Source organism: Leuresthes tenuis, unplaced genomic scaffold (genome assembly GCF_036924035.1).
Source record: "Leuresthes tenuis unplaced genomic scaffold, fLeuTen1.0.hap1 SCAF_7, whole genome shotgun sequence".
NCBI lineage: Eukaryota > Metazoa > Chordata > Actinopteri > Atheriniformes > Atherinopsidae > Leuresthes > Leuresthes tenuis.
In genome coordinates this window covers 21626852-21646390 of record NW_027325361.1, presented here as the reverse complement: position 1 = coordinate 21646390, position 19539 = coordinate 21626852, and the positions used below count along the sequence as shown (strand labels likewise).

Sequence of the window (19539 nt, the reverse complement as noted above, 5' to 3'; positions counted from 1 at the left end):
GTGGAGAAAAACCTCATGCACCCCTTTGATCTAACCCCAGGTTAGAAAATACTGGATTAATCCCACAGCAGGCCACTTCATGCCCTTGTGGAAATACCTGCAATACCTCTTCAACATCCAATTAAAAGTGATTAAACGTGGAATCAAATTGCTCTTTTAAGGAAAGATCAATCATTGTGGTCTCTCAAATGTTGAAAAAGACATTCACATGTCTGGAGGAGATGCACATGTGGGGAAAATTATGTCCAGTTGAATATACAGACATACACACTTTGGCTCATATGCCTGGCTAGTATGATACCCATTCTCACTATAACTGGGTCAATCTACCATCTATTATGCTTAGGGAGGAGGGACACACCAGTCTTTGCTTAAATAGAGGAAGCAAACACCAGAAAAGGCAGCCTCATTGAGAACAATCTTGCTGCTGCTTTATGAAAGAAGGCAAAGATGGATATAAAACAACAGTGGTATAAAAAGTGGCTTAAAAATGTAAAGGGATAGAAGGTAAAATGATCAAAGCAGGAACAAATGATGAGTGGGTAGAGGGCAGCATGAAAGAAGACAGGGAAGAAAGCGGCTGTGGAGAGGATAGTAGTTTCATTAGTGAGATTGATTAGATGAATGGAGAAGCTAACAGCCTCTCTGCTCTTTAGCTAAATGCCATCTCTGGGCCTATCAGCACCAGCTCCAACAACAACACATAAATTACAGAAAGAGAGTAAGCGAGCAAGACTCACACAGCAAGGAACAAACAGAAAGAGAGCATAATCATCATCATGAAACACGCACGGCAGAATATGCCTGCGGAGGTCTGAGATTACGGACAGCAAATAGCTGATCACCTCCTTTAGTTCAAGGAATGTAAGCAGCGGTATGCTGATGTATTCTATTTGTGTATTTTTGCATGTGTGTGTAGAAAAGGTCCTAAAGACCTGTTTCTAATTTCGCTCACTTACTAATCTATGCATATCAACATTCTCACATTTACACACACAATCACATCTCCACACAATTACTAATGACATTCACCCATCCTGAGGGTTTCTTTCTAAAATGCTGCCTTTTACATGGAAACTTAACAAGTGTGAAATTAGAAAGGTTACCAAATACACATGCAGACAATAACAAAGCATGTGGCAGGGATTGGCGCCCAGATGGAGAAGAATTCCTAATTGAAAAAGCCTCTTCCTTCCAGGAGTTTGCTGCTGAGGAGAAGCAGCACAATAAGGTAATTAAAAAAGGGCTGTGTGATGTGACAGGTTTATCTCAGGGTTGTCACACACCGACTCATTTGAGTTTACATAAACAAATCATATTTTTGTCCCCATTAACCGTATGTTAAAAGTTTGACAAGAGGAACAAAATACCAATAATTACAATTGCTGTGCTAAACAGTCCGACTTATTTTCTCCTTCACTTAATATTCTGTGTAAGCAAACATTCTTCCTGCAGAAGTGTCTTTGAGCAAAGTGTGAGGAATTTCTCTTCAGAGAGTAACAAAGTATTGGTCTCTGCTGGTATACTGACTTAATTTTCCATCTCTTTGAGCAATTCTTTCATTGATCATCTGCGAAAATTATAAAAGCATTCTGGTTTACAGAGCAGATATGTAAGAATTAAAAAAAAAAAAAGTTATTGTTTGAATTTGAGCCCTTTGTAGTTAACCAAAACACCTTAGAAAACTGTAGCTCACATTAGTTTTTCTTTGATATATATTATTGATAGAATATCAAAATATCAATAACATGAACTACGGTTGCATTCAAAGAAAACTGCAGGAAGACAGTAGCTGTTTCTCAAATCATTAATGTTGGCACTTCATAGACTTTGAGGACTCATAATGGTCAAAAAGTTGTGTGGAAAGCTTTACACTTCTCACCCTAATGGTTCTCCATCCTAGTAGCGAAGGGGAAGGGCCATCAATGAACTCATTAGGATAGGTTATCAGTGCAGATGTAAACATCAATGTTAGCTAACAACCAGCAGTCTGACTGTTAAGTCAGACATTTCCTTTTTCATATGTCGCCATCTTTCCAGTTCAAGAATTTAGTAATAAAAGTGTGGTCAGGAGAGGCTTGACGAGTCAAAAATATTCACAAAATGCAAAAGCTAGCAAAAGAATCGTGGTGAAATGTTCCAATTGTCATTTATAGCAAGTGCATAATTTGGTGTTTTATTTGACAGAACATACCCTGTCAAAATTATGCATTACAAGTTAAACTTAGCTAAAAGACAACGCACTAATCATCGTTACTTCTGCTCTTCCTGCTTTGACCAAAGTGTTTGCCTTGTTCCTACTTTATACACAATAGTCCTCTTAATCTGTCCTCTAATTACATTTTTTCAACTTTTTCACTGTAATCCCTGTTTTCTTACAATCACTGACCCCTCCTTCCTTTTACAGTGATTGCATGTTCTCAGGCTGACCAACTGCTGCATTCATCTCATCTATTTTATTCATTGTCCGTTTTGAATCTTTATTCAACTAGCTCCTTCAGTTTCTGTAAGTACAATCCAGTTTTGTCAGAAGTGACAAAGAAAAAGAAGCATGTTTTACCAATATTCCAACAATTACAGTTCCATACGTTTTGTTTTTTCTAAAGGGAACTCCCAAGAAAACCTTATTGTTGTATGAACTGGATAACTTTGCATCTGCTCCTGCTTTCAGTGCTTGGCCATCTTGGACAACAAACGGAGTGGACCATATGGCATACTATTGAGCAGTTTCTATTAATATACATTTATACATTACTGGCACAATCTAGAATTTCAAGAGTTCAATTTAGCTCTCAGGCATCATTATTTATCTTTATTTTGTAAGAACATGGTTAATTGCAGAGCCACATTAGCTGCGTGTGAGACAGGGGAAACACAGTAACAGCTGCTTGGAGGCACACGCAGTCACCAATAAACAGCCATCTTCACCTTTCCTCTCTCCCCTTCTCATGATTTTCACTCAGGATGGAGCACAGTTTGCTCTATTAAATCTGTAATGAGATGCAAATAATATGCAAATCCCTCCCAGAGGAGTGGACTGCTGGGGGGAGGCTATCTGATGTCAGTGTTCAAGAGAAAACCACCGTCTCAGGAAGAAACAGAGAAGAGAAGGAGCGTGTATGTGTGGTTTAAGAGTGTGTGCATGTCAGCCTAGGTGGAAAGGGGTCTAGGGGATTAAGGGCAGATGTAGAAAAATGTTTTTAAATTTATCTTGGAAACAGGAACAGAATGGGACCCTCAGCATAACAGTATGGCAAAAATAAATAGATAAATAAATAAATAAACCCCTCAGTGGAACAAAAATAATATCCTCAATCTGCCCTGTACAGCTCCATATAGGAGGCAGGGAGACAGGAAGAGGGAGAGAAGACTGAGAGTAACCAGAAAAATATAATGAAGAAGATGGAGATTAGGAGGGGGGTGTTGAGGAGAGCCTGATGCAGCCATGGCTGTTGACAAGAGAAAAATACACCTTTCACAGGAAAATAAAACTTCACCTCCCTCCCTGCTTCATTCCCTCTGACATAGCAACTCATCTAGCTTCCACTCACCCACACTGCAGAAAAGGAAGGAGTGAGAGGGAGGAAAGAGGCAGAGAAAGGCCCGAAAGGGCGAGAAAGAAAGGAAACCACATCAATCTGCTTGTCTGACATCAGTGGTGAAACTGCTGTATGTCTGTAGTCCATTTTGGCTCTCATAAACCTTGTTCTCTCAGTGCGTAAACAGCTCCAATGTATATGGGCCTACGGCATCTATGTTTATCACAGATACAAAGCTTGCCAGCCTGTTGGCAACAATCCTCTCATCCACCTCTGTCTGACTGTCCACAATTTTTTCCTTCATCCCAATTAAAGCTTAGCTGTGGTTTAGAGATAAAGACATAAAGCTGGAGCTTTACACAAGGTGTACTGCCCACTCCTTTCACCCATGCTCATTTTCTGCAAGCAAGTACCCATAGGATCATGAGATCCTTTTCTTTTTTTCAACCATTTTGTTGTCAAGTTACTGTTGTACTTGGGATCACTGACCTGATGCATGAGCAATTTCAGCCAAGCTTAAGCTGTCAAATGGATGGCCTCACATTTGTCTCAAAAATAACTTGGTATACAGAGGGAGTTCATGGTCAGCTCGATGTCTGAAAGGTGCCCAGGTGTCCATATCATCACAACTCAACTGCCATGCTTGACAGTTGGTATCAGGTGTTTGTGCTGACATGTGTTTGGTTTTCACATGACATGGTGCTATGAACTACGGCAAAACATTTAGACTTTGGTCTTGTCCATTCAAAGAACATTGTTCAAAAAGTCTTCAATCTTCAGGTTTGCTCAGATGCAGCTTTGCAATTCTAAACTGTTAAACCATGTTATTTTTAGACGCTTTCTACAGGCAACCCTTGAAAACAAGCCATACTAGTTGGGTCTTTTTATAACTGTACTGTTATGATCTTTTTTTTCTTTTGCAGTTTGTCTGAGTATTTCTGGATTGGCCTTGAGGTGAACTTGCTGGGAGATCTACTCTTGGGATGATTGGCAACTATCTTGTATGTTTCCCATCAGCAGCACAATCTCAAGCTATCTTGTACCTTGATATTACCCATCTTGTACCCATATAAAAAGTCTCTGAATCTAAGGCTTGACCATTCTTCTTAAACCTCCTGACAATATCTTACCAGTTCCAGCATTTACCAAAGAGCTTTAGGAGTGTGATGCCCCAATTATTAGAATGTACACTCTAGTTGTACTTTTAAAAAAAAAAAAAAAAAATGGGACCACTATCCCAGTTTGCAAGTTCAAAAGTCTCTAACATGCAAGACTGTATGGGAAAAAAACCCAAAAATATTTAGACTGTTTGGCAGTTCGGGGTTAATCTCATCCACACTGTTTCACTATCACTTAATTTTTTTGATTACCACTATTATTTCTGCTTTATCTCCTCAACAACATTCATTGGGTAAAGGAGCTCCTTAAAATGCTCTTTTGAGCGCATGTTTTAGTTCAGAAATATGACATGAAAAAAGGGCTTGTGAGGGCTCATGATTTTTAGGTATTTTTAATCAAGAGCTAAAGGCTGCTGGTAGGGTCTTTTAAAGCAAAGGCTGGAGTAAAGATCCAGATATACACTAACTATTTAGACCGCTATGGAGAAGAGATTTTAACAAGTTACCTTGTCAGAGTGCCTGGTGGCTAAGTTCTGTAGACTGATTTTTACAACAAATGAGTCACAAGTGTAGATGCAGTTTTAAATACTTAATACAGACCACATTTGGCACAACTCCCAGATCTTGGGAAGAGTATCCCTTTAAGAGTGTTTTCATGCTAAGACGGTGACAGACTGAGAAAGGCAAGAGCTTGTAAGCACAGGTTTGATAAAAAGGGAAGGGGGAGAATTTTTATTATCTGTGTTCTAAAGTTCTAAATATACAATATAGGTAAAGAGGATAAAGTAATTATTTGGCATATTGGCAGCACATCACCCTGGTATAAAAGTTGCACATTACACAGCAGCTTGTGCATCAAAAATCCATATCAACCTCTCTCTTTTCCTAATGCATAGGTTTTAAGGGATTTTTATAGACTGCCCTTATTTTCTTCACCACTGTTAGTCTATTGTTGACAGTTTATACAATGATGTCGTTACTATGTAGTCTGCCAATTTGTGAGAGTGCAGAAAACAGTCTGTTTCAACAGTTTGCCTGAGGAACATTTGAGCTGGAAGTCCAAATGGGAAAAGCAAGTGTTAAAATGAAAAGAAAGTTAAAGGGGTCACTTTGTTTTTGACAAATTAATATTTATTTTTTGTTCTGTCTAAATTAATGTTGATTAGTTAAGAGCATGTGCCATGTAATTGTGGTAATTATGACTACAATGCTGATTGTGATGGTAAGTTCAGCATCAGAATACTGAATGGGAAAACTGAAGCTTCTTTCACACTGGCAAATAGTTTAAGATTTCTGGTATCCAAACATTTTGGTGTAAAGTCATGAAAAGAAACAACATAAGAAAAGTTTGATCTCTGTGTGTAGTAATGCGTGTTGGGCTAACTGAAATGCTCTTGCTATGGGACAGAAATGTGTACATCTGTTCAGTTAGGACACGAGTGTCACATGAATGAAATGCAATATTATTTTGCTCATGAAATAAGTGGTCAGTAATGAATTGTGACTGCATTCTTTAATTCCACTGTTGCCCTGATGCACTCAATCAGAAGGTATCTTTTAACAAATCTGTATGTTATATTTGTTTCAAAATGCAGCACTAAATCCAGAATGCCAGTACACATACTGTAGTTGCACCGACATCTACACAGACATACAAATCTAATGTGTACTTTTATGGGGATTTAAAATGGGGAGGATGCTTTGCAACTTTGGCACTGTACTGCATATTAGATTTATATTTAGAATATTTCTATTCGGGCAATCAGTGTGTTTTGTAAACCTACAATTATAATGAAAAAATAAAACAATACTTACTAAACAGGGTCTCACTGGGTTCAAACATTAAAAACACAAGATGCATCACTGTGAAAAATGCTCAAGTTTTTATGGCACATTTGAATGTTTAATGGCACGTCTAATGTTCGCTTGTCTGTTTTCATTTGATTGAATGCTACTTTTTTCCCAGACTGAGAAAAAAAGCTGCATTATACAGTGAGTTAGTCCCTGGGTCCTTGGCAAAGTGAGATGCACTTTGACATCTGCCACTCATTAACCACAACAGGGAAAGGTGCCTTCAGGACACTTCAATCAGGATATTAAGGTAGAAAATTAAATGGACAGTGAGGGTACATTTGGAAAATGAAGCCATATAGAGTGAAAGTAGACAGGAGAGAACGAGGAAGGAATTGAGGCTTATTCTCTGGCTTTGTGCCCAGATGCACTGTTTTGTTCCTCACCTTACTCAGCTGAAATGTCCCAGCACTCAGATGTGTGTGCCTGTGTGTTTGCCCTGTCCACCTGACATCTCTAAACTGTAATAATGTATCCCCCCTATTGATATTCTTATAGATCAGAGAGTATATCATTGATCTGATACCTTATCTGTATTGTTATCCTTGTACCTGGTACGATTTGCTCTTTAACTGCAACAAGACTGATGACACCCCTTACCTTGTTTTTGTATGTTTTTTGTATGAAATGCACATTATATGAACACTTCATCCTCCTGCATTTACATTGTACTTACAAAACATAATGTAACATATCCTTTGCTTGTAGTATGAATGGTAAGAGTCTTAAGACATCCCTTATTTCTTTATGTTTTCGTTCAAAGACCTTATCTTTTTTAAAGTGAATTTGAGTTCTCCAGGCCTTGTGAAGGTCTTTGAAAAAGTTTTAATGGTCAGCTTTTTCACTCAGTTTCATTCTTGTCCTTATAGCTAACCATTTTTAGACAAATGTATTTTATTAAATGTATTGTAGTTGTTCAGCAACTTAACACTGTTTCTTATTATTCAAGCAGAAAAATACACTTAACTAAATAAATGAACCAGTACCTAAACATAACAGAAGACTGAGCCACTAAATCTAAGAGCTATATTTTACTCACAATATATGAAGAAATAAGGGGTTGGCTCTATACTTTTCATGGTATTATACATTGCACAAAACACAGAAGGCAACTGGTCAGTGAGGCAAAGAACATTTTAAAGAACAGTTCAAATCTATTCAATTAAGTTCAATTAACTGTTTCTCAACAGTAAAAATATGTAATCTTTTTCTTTATTCTTCTTTGTCAGTTTTAAAACAAGCACACTCATCTCAGAAAAGGAGTTTTCTGATTTTGGATGCCATTAGACCATCTTAAAATCAGTTCTGTTCTGTGGCATGATAGAGGGAAATCATAAGATTATGACAGATAAGCGCACTATTAGCATGTGGCGTGAACAACTGAAGTTATTTTAATCACATCGCTAGCTTAAAACAAATTGGATCAAAATGAGCATATTTTTATTTGTATTCATTTAGCAAACATAAATGCTTCCGACATAAATGGTTAGTGACGTCCAACCTTGGAAGCAATATTAAAACCCAGAGGTTCAATTGGTGGGGGCATACAACATTTTCTGAAATTCCTAAATGTGTTAACGAGAGGTTTAAACAACCAAGCAACTCAAAAGAGGGTGAATAAGATATATCTGAAACATAAGTGTAAATATAATGAAAAAACATAGGACAACCTGAATGGCAAAACATGCAGAATACTTTAGCAAACATCTAGGCTTATACATCAGGTATAAGCTTTGCTACTGTAAGCTGTAACCTCCTTAACATTCTGCAGATCAACGTTTGTGAGTGAGACAGTGTAACGGTCACTAAATTTGCTTGTTTTTAAGAGGAGCTTTTTAACAAGATGTAAGACTACCTGCGTAAATCTGGTTGTTACATCAATTTGTAGCTCAAATCAAACTGCTGATCCAGCTAACATGCTTTGAGCAGGATATCAAATTTCACCATGTGTTGTAGGGATGTGTGGATTGACTTTTGCTTCATAGTAAATTGTACAGGTTGGGCAAGGTAACGTTAAAAAGTGGAAAAAATAGCATTGCATAGTCCACATTTATCATCTTCTGTGCTCTTTTTGTCTGTCTTTCAAGGATGCACACAGACACACCAGGGAGGCTGCAGCTCTCTGCTCTAGCTGCTGCCAATAAGCTGTATTACCAACTACAGTGTGGCCTACTTTCATACTATTAGCCCATAAAATGACAGTTAATGTCAGGAGAGAGGGAAGATAAGTGGCTAAAAATGGAATTACAGAGATAGAGTTGTCAAAGCTATAATTAAGTTGTGCTGCAACAGGTGTTCCAAATCAGGTGGGGTCATTGATTAATATTAACATCATTGATATTCTTGAGGTCAGGGCAGGGAAGATTGGCTTTCATACTGGGCGGCTACGGGTGCGGATATTAAAAAACTACGACTCTCGCATCACTTATGACTCGGTAATGCAAGCTTGTTTGATCATTTTCATGCTATATTATCATTAACATCTGTATAGAATGTAATTATGTGGAATGTAAATTAACATCCTTTTTAAATATAGAAACTGAAAACAATGGTCCATGCATGTGAAGCACTTCATATTCAATCATGTAGTGTCAGCCTAACACTGCCTGTACAAACGGAAAGGTTAGAAGATTACTGTTCCATTCAAAGCAGATGATTACCAACGTTGTAAATAGTTAAGAGATTAAATCTTTCAATTAATCTCAATGACATATCAATTCCTTAAAGGAGCAGTGTGTAAGAGCCACTGTGCGTCAGATTATGTCATTTCCGAGTGCGTTTGAACGGTATTGGCTAGATTCTGTAATTCCTGATTACGCATTAAACGCAACAGTCCACGTTTAGGAGAAACTATGGTGGCCTGACGCTGAGTGCAGCACACACTACCCAATACATCCATTACTCAAATGTGTCACAATGTCTTCTCCATCGACTGAAACCATCTTCTCAAGTTCTGAGATTACTTTTAGAGATATAAATTATAAATAGATGTTACATTTGGTTAGATATTCTGTGAAAAGAAACTTACAGTGAATGTCATTGTTAGTTGTTCCGCATTTCCACTAAGATTAGCTACATAGTACTAAAGGTTGTTTGTATTTAGTATGATAGAGGGATGGCATTAGTAGGCAACAAGTTTTTCTCACCATTTGCAGAGTGTAACGCCGGAATAGGAGACGTAGGTAAACGAGAGAGGGAGAGGAAGAGGAGGCAGAGCTTCTGGAGCAGGCAGGGCGAGGCGAGGGAGAAGCAGGATGAACACAGCCGCTGCCTCACGTGAAGAGGAGGAGAGGATTGAAGACAATCTCCGTAAAATGACGCCGAGTAATTTCTCTCCAGCTAACAAAGCTACTTGGTAGTTTTGGTGCATAAACACACATGAATCAACAGTTTTCAACAGGGACACGGAGAAAACTTTACGTTTGTTTAATCAGATCAGCTGATCTCCGTAACATGCACGGGCTACAGCCATCAAACATTTATCATTTACATTAGTAACACTGAGCTGAATTATCTTTCCAGCAGAAAAGAGGCAACTTTCGCGTCACTTTTAAAGCCTTTCTCCCCCATCAGCGACCTCCATTCGGGAAAGGCGACACCGATATTTACTCACATTCTACCCCGTCTTCTGTCTCTAATCCTTTTGGACTCGTCATGTTTTCGTTTCTTTGATGATGACTCGTGGTCTTTAGAGGTTTGTTTTGCAGAACAGTAAGTGTGGTCTGTCATGTCCATTCAGATAACTTCACAAAATTGAAAAACTTCCAAAATAAATTTAGATCTCTTCTTTGTGTCCTTCTTCCTCTTCTTCAACAATGTCACATCCGGCTTCTTCGTCTGCAAAGTAGCGGCGAATCACGCTTGCATCACCCTTTGTCCCCTCTAAGCCACTGTAATCAATATGGCGACACAAGTGGTGTCCTTTCATGTAAGCTTTTGTGTAGACAGTAAATAAAAAGGTGAAATCTAAAGTAATAAAAACGTAACAACTCATTTCATAAGGTGACTATATTGGTTTTCGCATGTAAAACTTTTTCTGAAGTGACTGTTGGTTGTTTCCCATCCCACAAATCTCCTTTAACTCCTATTTACAACAATCAGCCACCACATTCAAACAACTGACAGTCCAGGTGAGCAAGTTTGATCATTGACTGACCAGATCCCAAAAACAATGGAGCATCAGTAGGCTGTGTCAGAACAAGTGTTATCCATGAAGGTTTTACAACGCAACCCACAGGCTCTAAAGGCTAATGTCCTGCCAGACACCAGAGCACACCCACAGAGATTCCCTGCCCGTGATCTCAAAGATCAAGAGGTTTTATTGTCAGCAGAAAGGAGGTTACACAATATTAGGCAGATGGCTTCAGTTTTGTGCCAAGTTAGTGGATGCTTATTCAAGACAAGGAATTTCCGTAGCCATGACAGCAGCTGAAACCACACAGTGTGGCTTTACAAGATCAGTTATTAATTAACATTCATGACATAATAATTAACCACATTTTGAAAAAGAGAAAATAGACTATATAAATATGTTAAAAGGGGATGAAAAGCTCAAGGGTAAAAAACTAGAAGGTGACAAAGCCTGAATTGTGAAACTAACATTTTCCATCAGGAATAGTATACTTAATTGACTACTTAATCTAAAAGAGAGAGATGATGATTAGTCTGATAATTGCTATGGAGTGTCATGTTGTCAGCGTGTTGCCAAGTAAGATATGAAATCACCAGATGTGGAATTTTCTTGAAATGTCACATTGAGAGGAAAAAAAAAGATCTTAAAAACAAACTTAATGTAGTTGCTGTGGAGTTTGACTACGTTCTGACTGCAGGCCTTAATGCTCAAAGTGGTGCGCATGAGCCAAAAAAAACAAAAAACTCACTAGATAAAGGAATTATCCTCCCAAATGCTTATTAAGTCCAACACCCTGCTGGTCTTCCACTAGCTAATGTCTGTGGTGGCTAGCTAATGTCTCGTCCATCATGTGAAGACATGTGGTAACTTCTGCCTGTGCAGAATTGTGGCAAACATCGATCGAGAGAGTGACATAGAAGTCGCATTAACTCCGATTTGATAGTATAGTCAGAGGATGCATTGCGAAAAAGTACGATTTGTATTGGAATTACGACCACATACTAAAGTGGCCCAAATCGGAATTAGAAAAAATAAATAAATAATTGGATTCCATGTGATTTGTGCTGTTCACAGTGACATGAAAAATAAATCAAATCTGAGATACATATAAGAAAGAAAAAAAAACGGATTTCGGCCACATTTGATTCAGAATCAGTCTGAACGTGGCCTTAGTGCCCTGTACTGGCAGTTACAAATCTGCAAGAAACACACTCCTGCCATCAACTCCACCATACACATTTTGAAGTTTGTGCCAGGAAAAAAAGATCTCGTGCAAATCTGACCCCTTTCACATCCTCGCATCTGCTAAGCAGTCAGCAATTCTAATATTAGTGTAATTCAGCCATAATCTAATATAATATAAATTAATGTAAATTTATATGAAAATTTTCAAATACTTTCAGAGAAGGAATGAACAGTTTTTGTTGTTACCGTCCATGGTAACGCTACACTGGAAAGAGCAAGGATGCTTGAAGTCATGCTTTTGATAGCAGGTAAAATAGTCCTGAAAACTTTTTGTTTTTGTACAAAACAAAGCAGACAAGGATTTTTTTCCTCACAATTTAAAAAGAAAACAACAAATAGAGTCAGCTGTGGTATGGTGGTGTATTTTTCTTTGCCGAGCCTTTTCCCCTTATTCCGTCTTTGCTTTGTTGAGATCATTTTCCACTCTTACTGTAATCGGCACCATTACTATATGTCAGGGCACTTTACATGAGAAGTCTATACTCCACTGAAATGAGTGGTGTGATGAGCATATAAGACAGCTCATATGCCATGGGCGAAAGAAGTGTACAAACAAAACACAATTGCTTCTTCATTAAGCATGGTCTCACAGAAAAACATGACCTGAACCTGACCTCTGGACTTCACATGACAAGTTTGAAAGAAGTACAGCGTTAAAATTAAGTGTTTCTGCCATGGTAAGTGACATGACTGGTTGTCTGGGCGATGAGTCCAACTCTAAGTAGTGGTAACAAAACCACATCTGAAGATGAATCCACTGATTCAGAGGAAAACAGATATAGATGTGTAATGTTCCTCTATATTCCAACCAAATGGATTTCCCCAACTCTAAAACATGCATTTTTCAAATATCAAATCCTGACCAAGTATCAAAATAGTTAAATATTTTGCCTAATCATAACCAAACTGAGACTAAAAACAAAATTTAAAAACAAAAAATAAAGATAGCAAGCCTTAAGAAAGAAAGTTGTCCATGGCAGACTCAAAGTAGAGTCTCCTGACTAAAAGGCCTCCACAGATTATATCCCCATCATGCCCTTCTTCTTCCTCCTTCATACATTATTTTGTACGTACTAATTTGAACTCAGAACTCAGACTTAGTTGCATAATTCTTAAATAGTGGCATTGTGTCTGTAGCACAAAAACATAATTTCAACACATTTCATAAGAACAACATTTCATGCATGATTCCTTTCATACATTTCTGTGACTCACATTTTAGTCTGCTAAATAAGTTGCAATTCAAATACCCATAAAGTGACTGTGACAGCTTTTGTGCTGGTGGTATTAAAAGAAGAATGCCTACTATCAACTCTCATTCCGGGTCAAAGTTTTAAAGTTGTTTGCAAAGAGGAACCCAAATTAAATACGTTATTAGCCTTTAAATTGGCATTGTTAAGCTCTAATATGGTTTAAACCTTTAATCTAGCTTTGATCTGTAAAATTGTTTTAAGCAGTAACTGTGGTTTTCACTAAGAAAGAGAGAGACAAGAATATGATGCAGATTTGCGTGACAATAAACAAAAAGCTATCAATTAATTTAGCTAATACCTCTTAACGTTGATATTTGAAATTCAATGCAATGACAGTTACATTTGGCCAAATAAAGAAGTAGACCAAAACTGAAGATGTTACCTCTCCTCAAACGGGATATTGGACAGAATGTGCTCTCTGACACTGCTAACACTGCCATACTCCATCACCATAATTGATGTTCAAGTTTCTGCTGTATTGCATTTCACTTACAACAGCTCTTTGGATCAGTCCGAAAAAAGCAGTGACTGCGCACTTTGTTGCTTCACCTCGATTATCTCTCCATTTCTCCCCAAGAGAAAGGCCAACATTTTCTCTTGCAAGGAGGTTATATTTTGCTTTAAGTTTGCCTTTCTTAAAGTAAAGAAAGGAAAAAAGGTTCTCAAACTTCTGAAATTCTGACAATTGTAGACACACACAGACAATGAGGCCAAACAATTATTAATGTATGATAAAGCATTTAAAAAAGGAAACATCAGCTGCGAGTACATCCAGTAAAAAGAGCAGTACACCCTGTTATTTTTTAAACACATACTATTACAGATATCTGTCAACCACTTGCCACCTACCTGTGGACATAATCTCACAAGCAATCTCAGTCAACCAAGCTGCAAGAAAGGATCACACATGCAGACACACACACAGACACTTAAAAAAAGCCATGATATTTATGAGAGGAAATGAAAAATAGCATTGTTCTGTCATAGGCACAGATATGCAAGGCAGTGATTGTGTTGAGTCAATGTGATTACCTGAGAGTCACTCTCTGGAGGCAAATGCTGCTAAGTTATCATGGCGTTATTATTCTCAAACTAATATCATAGCCTGCCAATCACTTGGGATCCATTCCTTAACAACATGCTGAAAGTGTTGCGGTACACACATATTGCCTGAGCGGCATATACACACGCATAAACACATATTTCAATGGACATACCCCCATATAGATCTACACACACATTTACACACAAGAAGTAATAAAACTAGACATCCAGAGACAGACACATACAAACAATCAAACAGTAAGATGGTAAGTTCAAGCCAGCATACATTCACACTAACACACAGTCTTCCTCAGAGGGCCCAAAGGCAAAGGGAATTGTTCTTTTCATAAGAAGTAGGAAGAAAGCCCATTGGCCAAATTAGATTGTGCTATTTCCTCACAGAGTTAAGCATCAATCTGAGGCACTGCACAGTGATTCGCTATGACCTTGGCCTATCACAGCACAGTGCCTGGGAATGCTTAGAGAAGCTCTTAATCAGACCTGGAGGACATGGGGTCTATGATGACATTAGTCAGCCTTTATCTCTCTACATACATGTCTCTGTTTCTCTGTGTCTGTCTCAAAATTTGCCCCATGCTCTTCTCTTCATTCCCTGATAGCTCTGGGGTGAGGAGGTGGCTCTGCGGCTTAAATGGATTCTTGGCTAACATGACCCTTAATGTAATCCATGTATATTGATCCAACTCTTCACTGACAGTTTGCCCTCACTATGTTAACCAAACACACAAAACATGGTCTTTTTATATGAAATACAACTGATATTTATTCAATCTACTCAACAGGTACATCAACAGGTCAGTTTCTGCATGAATGCATTTAAGAGTCCATACTCATACCATAAACATATGGTCCCCTATACAAAACACTCCAGAGCCACTGCAGTCCCTATATGAATGATGAGATTGTGCTGAGATGGAGATAAATGAGCCTTTATTATAGCTATAATAGCACAAAGGAACATCAGTAAGAGAAAAGTGGGGAAGGGATGCTATCTTCCCTTCTCTCTCCATCCCTAATTTGTCACATCCAAAAGATCATAATACATAAAGGACACTAAAAGGACAAGGTACAGAGTGTGTGGATATATATATGCAAATAACCTTCTGTGCCCCACGGACATGCTTCAAGCTAAATTGATACAGTAAAAGCATTATATTTTAGGTACATTTGGCCCATTTGATAATTGAAGAGATTTGCCAAATCAAAGATTTAAAAAGCCTTTCTCATTGTTGGCAGGCAGTGAAAGGAAAATGTAATTGGATCCATCCCTCTTGTATAAAAATGATGCTCTGATGTACAGAGGGTAGAAAGTTATGAGTGTTTCAGAGCACAAGCGCAAACATTCAGACACACTTATACACAGAAAATACAGTTAAACAAACAATGTGATATTACAATTGCCAGTATGATGGAGTAGACCTCTGTTATTTTCAAACAGCAATGTTACCACTCATATCCACTGTATCAGAGCAAATATTCATAGTCAATTTTTTGTACTATAGCAATATAAAGGTGAGATTTATGTGTGGTTTTAGTATGTGAATACACACTACTGAGTTACGCAGAATACAGAACGGTTTGACCAGAGTTGAGCTTTATTCTCAGTGGGTCGATGAGCAGTTGTTCGGTGAGGAAGACAAGATATGATCTTTTGGGAAAAAAGAAAATACAAAGACAGAGACAGACTAAGAGAAACTAGACTCACACATTAGCTGTCCCTGTATATTTCTCAGGTTTCTAGCTGCCGTCTAATGCAGATGCAGACTAATTACTAACAAACGTGTGGAGAAACAAGTATTCACTAAAAACCTTGACTGGCTTGAAGCCAACTTAATGACTTGCAGATTTCATCCTAGACATTTTAATTGCTTTCCCATTTTCCTGCCCATTCATCCACCACATGCCTGCATTATCTACCTACCTGTCATTGACATCAACATTCCAGTTTGGAGAATTATAGGCTAATGACAATGTTAAAAAAAAAAAAAAAAAAGGAATTTAACCTGAAGAAAATAAATGACACTTGGAATAGAATTTTCCATTTATAGTCAGAAATATTTTCTGATAAGGTGTGCCAATCACCTTTGTGTCAACAAAGTGACAGCAGAAAGGTCCAACACCTGACAATGTTCATCACCCTTTGTTACCAAAGGCAGCTAATCCATTTCAGCCTCACAATATTTTCAGCAAAAATGGTTTGTATCTCTTTATCTAGGAACAAGTGCAGTCAGAAACGCACGGAACAATCCAGTGATACATAGAAATGTGAAACACAGAACTGTATAATGCACACTGCAACAACCACAAGACCTGAGTAACCACTGCCCCATAACACACACATGGTTATGGTTATTACGAAATGAGGACTCCTTCCAGTCAGAGCTAATAGAAAGTAATGCTACACCAATCAGCCAAAACATTTAAGCTGTCTGCCAGTATTTCGTAGATTCCCCTTGTTTCAGGAAATGTCTGAAAATGTTGTGTGGTGTGTGGGACCGGCAGCTTGGTGGCAGAACATTTGGGTTCCATGGTTGGACAATAGTGATTTTGTGTATCATGCTTGTTCTGGCACAAAGTGCAAGAGTTCGATCAGATTAGGGTCTGGGGAGTTTGTAGGCCAAGTCAGTACATTATGCTCTCTGTCAAGTTCTTGAGTGACTTGTGCAGTTTTTGCTTTGTGGTGGTGCACTGTTCTGCTTAGGAGGACTGCTATCACAAATGGGTGTGGTTGGTTTTTAAATGTTGAGGTGGCTGATACCTGCCAAATAAACATGGGCATGAATACCAGGGTGCAAAATTTCCATTGCAGTGTAACAAAATGATCAATGTTATTTACTTCAACTGTCAGTGGTTTAATGCTTGAGCTGATTGGTGCATGATCTAATCCTACAAAGGGACAAACTACGGTAAGAAAAACGCACACAGAGACACTACCAGTTGTCTGTTATAGCACACTTTGGTCTACAACCTTGAGGCAGCGCCCAGTCCACAGTGATTGATACTCTGAAACAAACATTTTTCTTGCCAGCCAGCTCCAGGTCCAATAAGAAATAAAACACACACACATACAAGTCTGTCATCTTCACTGAGCTGTAGTTGGCACATCCTACATCTCCCCTTCTCCCACTTCATCCATCTCCAATATTCTTCTCTTATTTTTTGGTCTCACTCTCTTGATATCGGGATCACAATATCTTGCTTCTGTTGGGATGTCTTAATCTCCAATATGCGATATTTCCCTCTAGCTTATTTACAGCTCTTTTCTTTCACTTTTGTAGTCCTCAATCATATTGAAAAATAGTTTGTAATTGTATTAAAAAGTAGGTATTCCAAAGCATTTAAGCCCAAATCTCTCTCTTGCATAATTTAAAACTTCATATAAAGCACTCCTTCCGTAGCATGCATCATCTGTGAATACAAATTAAACCCACAGCTGACTCACGTTGACTCATCTTTTTAAGTGCTGATACACACCTGATGGATCCTGCCGGTTCGTCTTCCTCCTGCTCTGCTTTGCCACCACACCACGAAGGTCACTCCTGGCCCACTGTCGCTCTTTCCTCTCCCGTCTTCCTTTTCTCTCTTCTTACAGTCTGCCCTGCCTTTTCTCTCTCTGCATTGGTCAGAAGGAGAGAGAATCCTTCCAGGAAAAGGAAATCCTCAATCACAGACAGAGACACTTAAAGATAGAACTGCAAGCTGCTGCTGCTGAAACATAACAGAGCAGCTGGCTGACTGAGCTGTGAAAGTGGTGGAGGAAGGCTCGGCTACAGACTGCACCTCAGCAGACACATGCACAGCCGGAGCTTTGAGATTCGCCAGCTCAACGCTCACCGCAGCAGAGCTCAGAGTCAGCAACCCTAACACCCCCCACCCCCATTGCCGTCTAGTTCTCACTCTGTCTCTACCCCCTCCTCTTTCATATTTACCACATTCCCCCTAATAGCAGATTCCTCTCTTCCTCCTTCATTTCATACCTTCCAAGGAATTGACTCAGGTAAGAAAATCTTCCTCTCACCAACGTAATGTCAAGTTTAGAGTGTGCTTGCTTTTTATTAGTTTAACTACACATTCCCTTTCTTTAATAGATCTATACGCAACTGTCCAACCATCATCTAATGTTAGATTAGTTTCAGCAAGTTTCTCATTCGGGTAACCAAAAAGGTTTAAGATAAAGATGGAAACTGTTTTCTTGCTAAATGTTTTTGGTGATGTCTCCTCTCTACTCAAAAGAAGTTGCTCACAGTAGGTGGAATTTTGTTTATGGTAAAAGTTTGCAGACTGTTTAGTGTTCATGGCACATGTTTAACCACCCTTACTCTCTTGGCCTTTAGTTTTACACATTTTTTTATATGAGCTCAGAGATTTCTGCCTCCACTTAATACGAGGACTGACTTTTAAACAGTAACTATAGAAATGCATGTTTATAACATCAGAGAATAGTGAAACAAGCTGTGCAAAACTAAAACAAACAAAACATCTAAAATGGGGAAGAGCTGTTGTGCATCGATTTTATCCACAGACTCAGAAAGATGTTGGCATTACAAAAAGTAAGGAGTAGAGAGCGAAATGGATTGCTGTAATTCATCTAGACGTCCAGAATGTAGGCTCAGAAACATTGATTTGTAGTATACACTTTGGGTCTGGTATGTTACTTTTACACTTTTCATGCAAGTCTTTATTGTAGGCTTCAATATTTAGTCAAACTGCATCTAATTTTGTTCACCCAGCCTGACAGCCAAGAAGAGGGAAAAACATGGATTTTCTTTGGCCGTACCAACAAGCTATATTCCTGCATTTACACACACTTTCAGGCAGCATTTTTTTTTCATTTCTGATCTGATATCCATTTCTGATCTGATATCCCAGTTCTAGACCAACTCATACGTTCCAGCCAAGTGACCCTGTTGCTGCAGTTGTCTACACAGATGTGGTCTACTACTACAGTTAACATCACCTTTTCAACCAAAAGAAGTGCAGCATGGAGTGGCCTGTTGATCAATGCTGATACCGTTGTTTGAAAATGAAAACAAACCTGAACAGTACAGGTGAAAACCAAATAAGCTAAACTTGTGGAATTCTAACAAAGAAGCAAATCTGGTTTAGTTGTGGTGGTAGAAGCCACGTCTGTGTATTATCTGCTTTACAACTTCTAAATTAGTAGCAAACCAGTGAACATGATACAGTAAACCTGTCAGTCATTTCTCAGTGCGACGGCTCATTAAGCTTTAAGCATGATTCTTAAAATATGTGTTGCTCTTCACTTTCTCAGCCAACAATCATTCAGTCTGAACACATCATGCACGTCACAGATGCCTGTCGCACAGAGAGGCTTG

General features: G+C 38.5%; 1 long non-coding RNA gene across 1 annotated transcript in view; it reads right to left on the bottom strand.

The window, feature by feature from the left end:
• The window catches only part of LOC140311342 (uncharacterized), a 125877-nt gene extending 107967 nt beyond the window's left edge, over positions 1 to 17910 (bottom strand). The window contains exon 1 of the long non-coding RNA XR_011916898.1: positions 17678 to 17910. This is a non-coding gene — a long non-coding RNA (uncharacterized lncRNA). The remainder of the gene's footprint in view (positions 1 to 17677) is intronic.
• Between the last annotated feature and the right edge of the window lie 1629 nt (positions 17911 to 19539).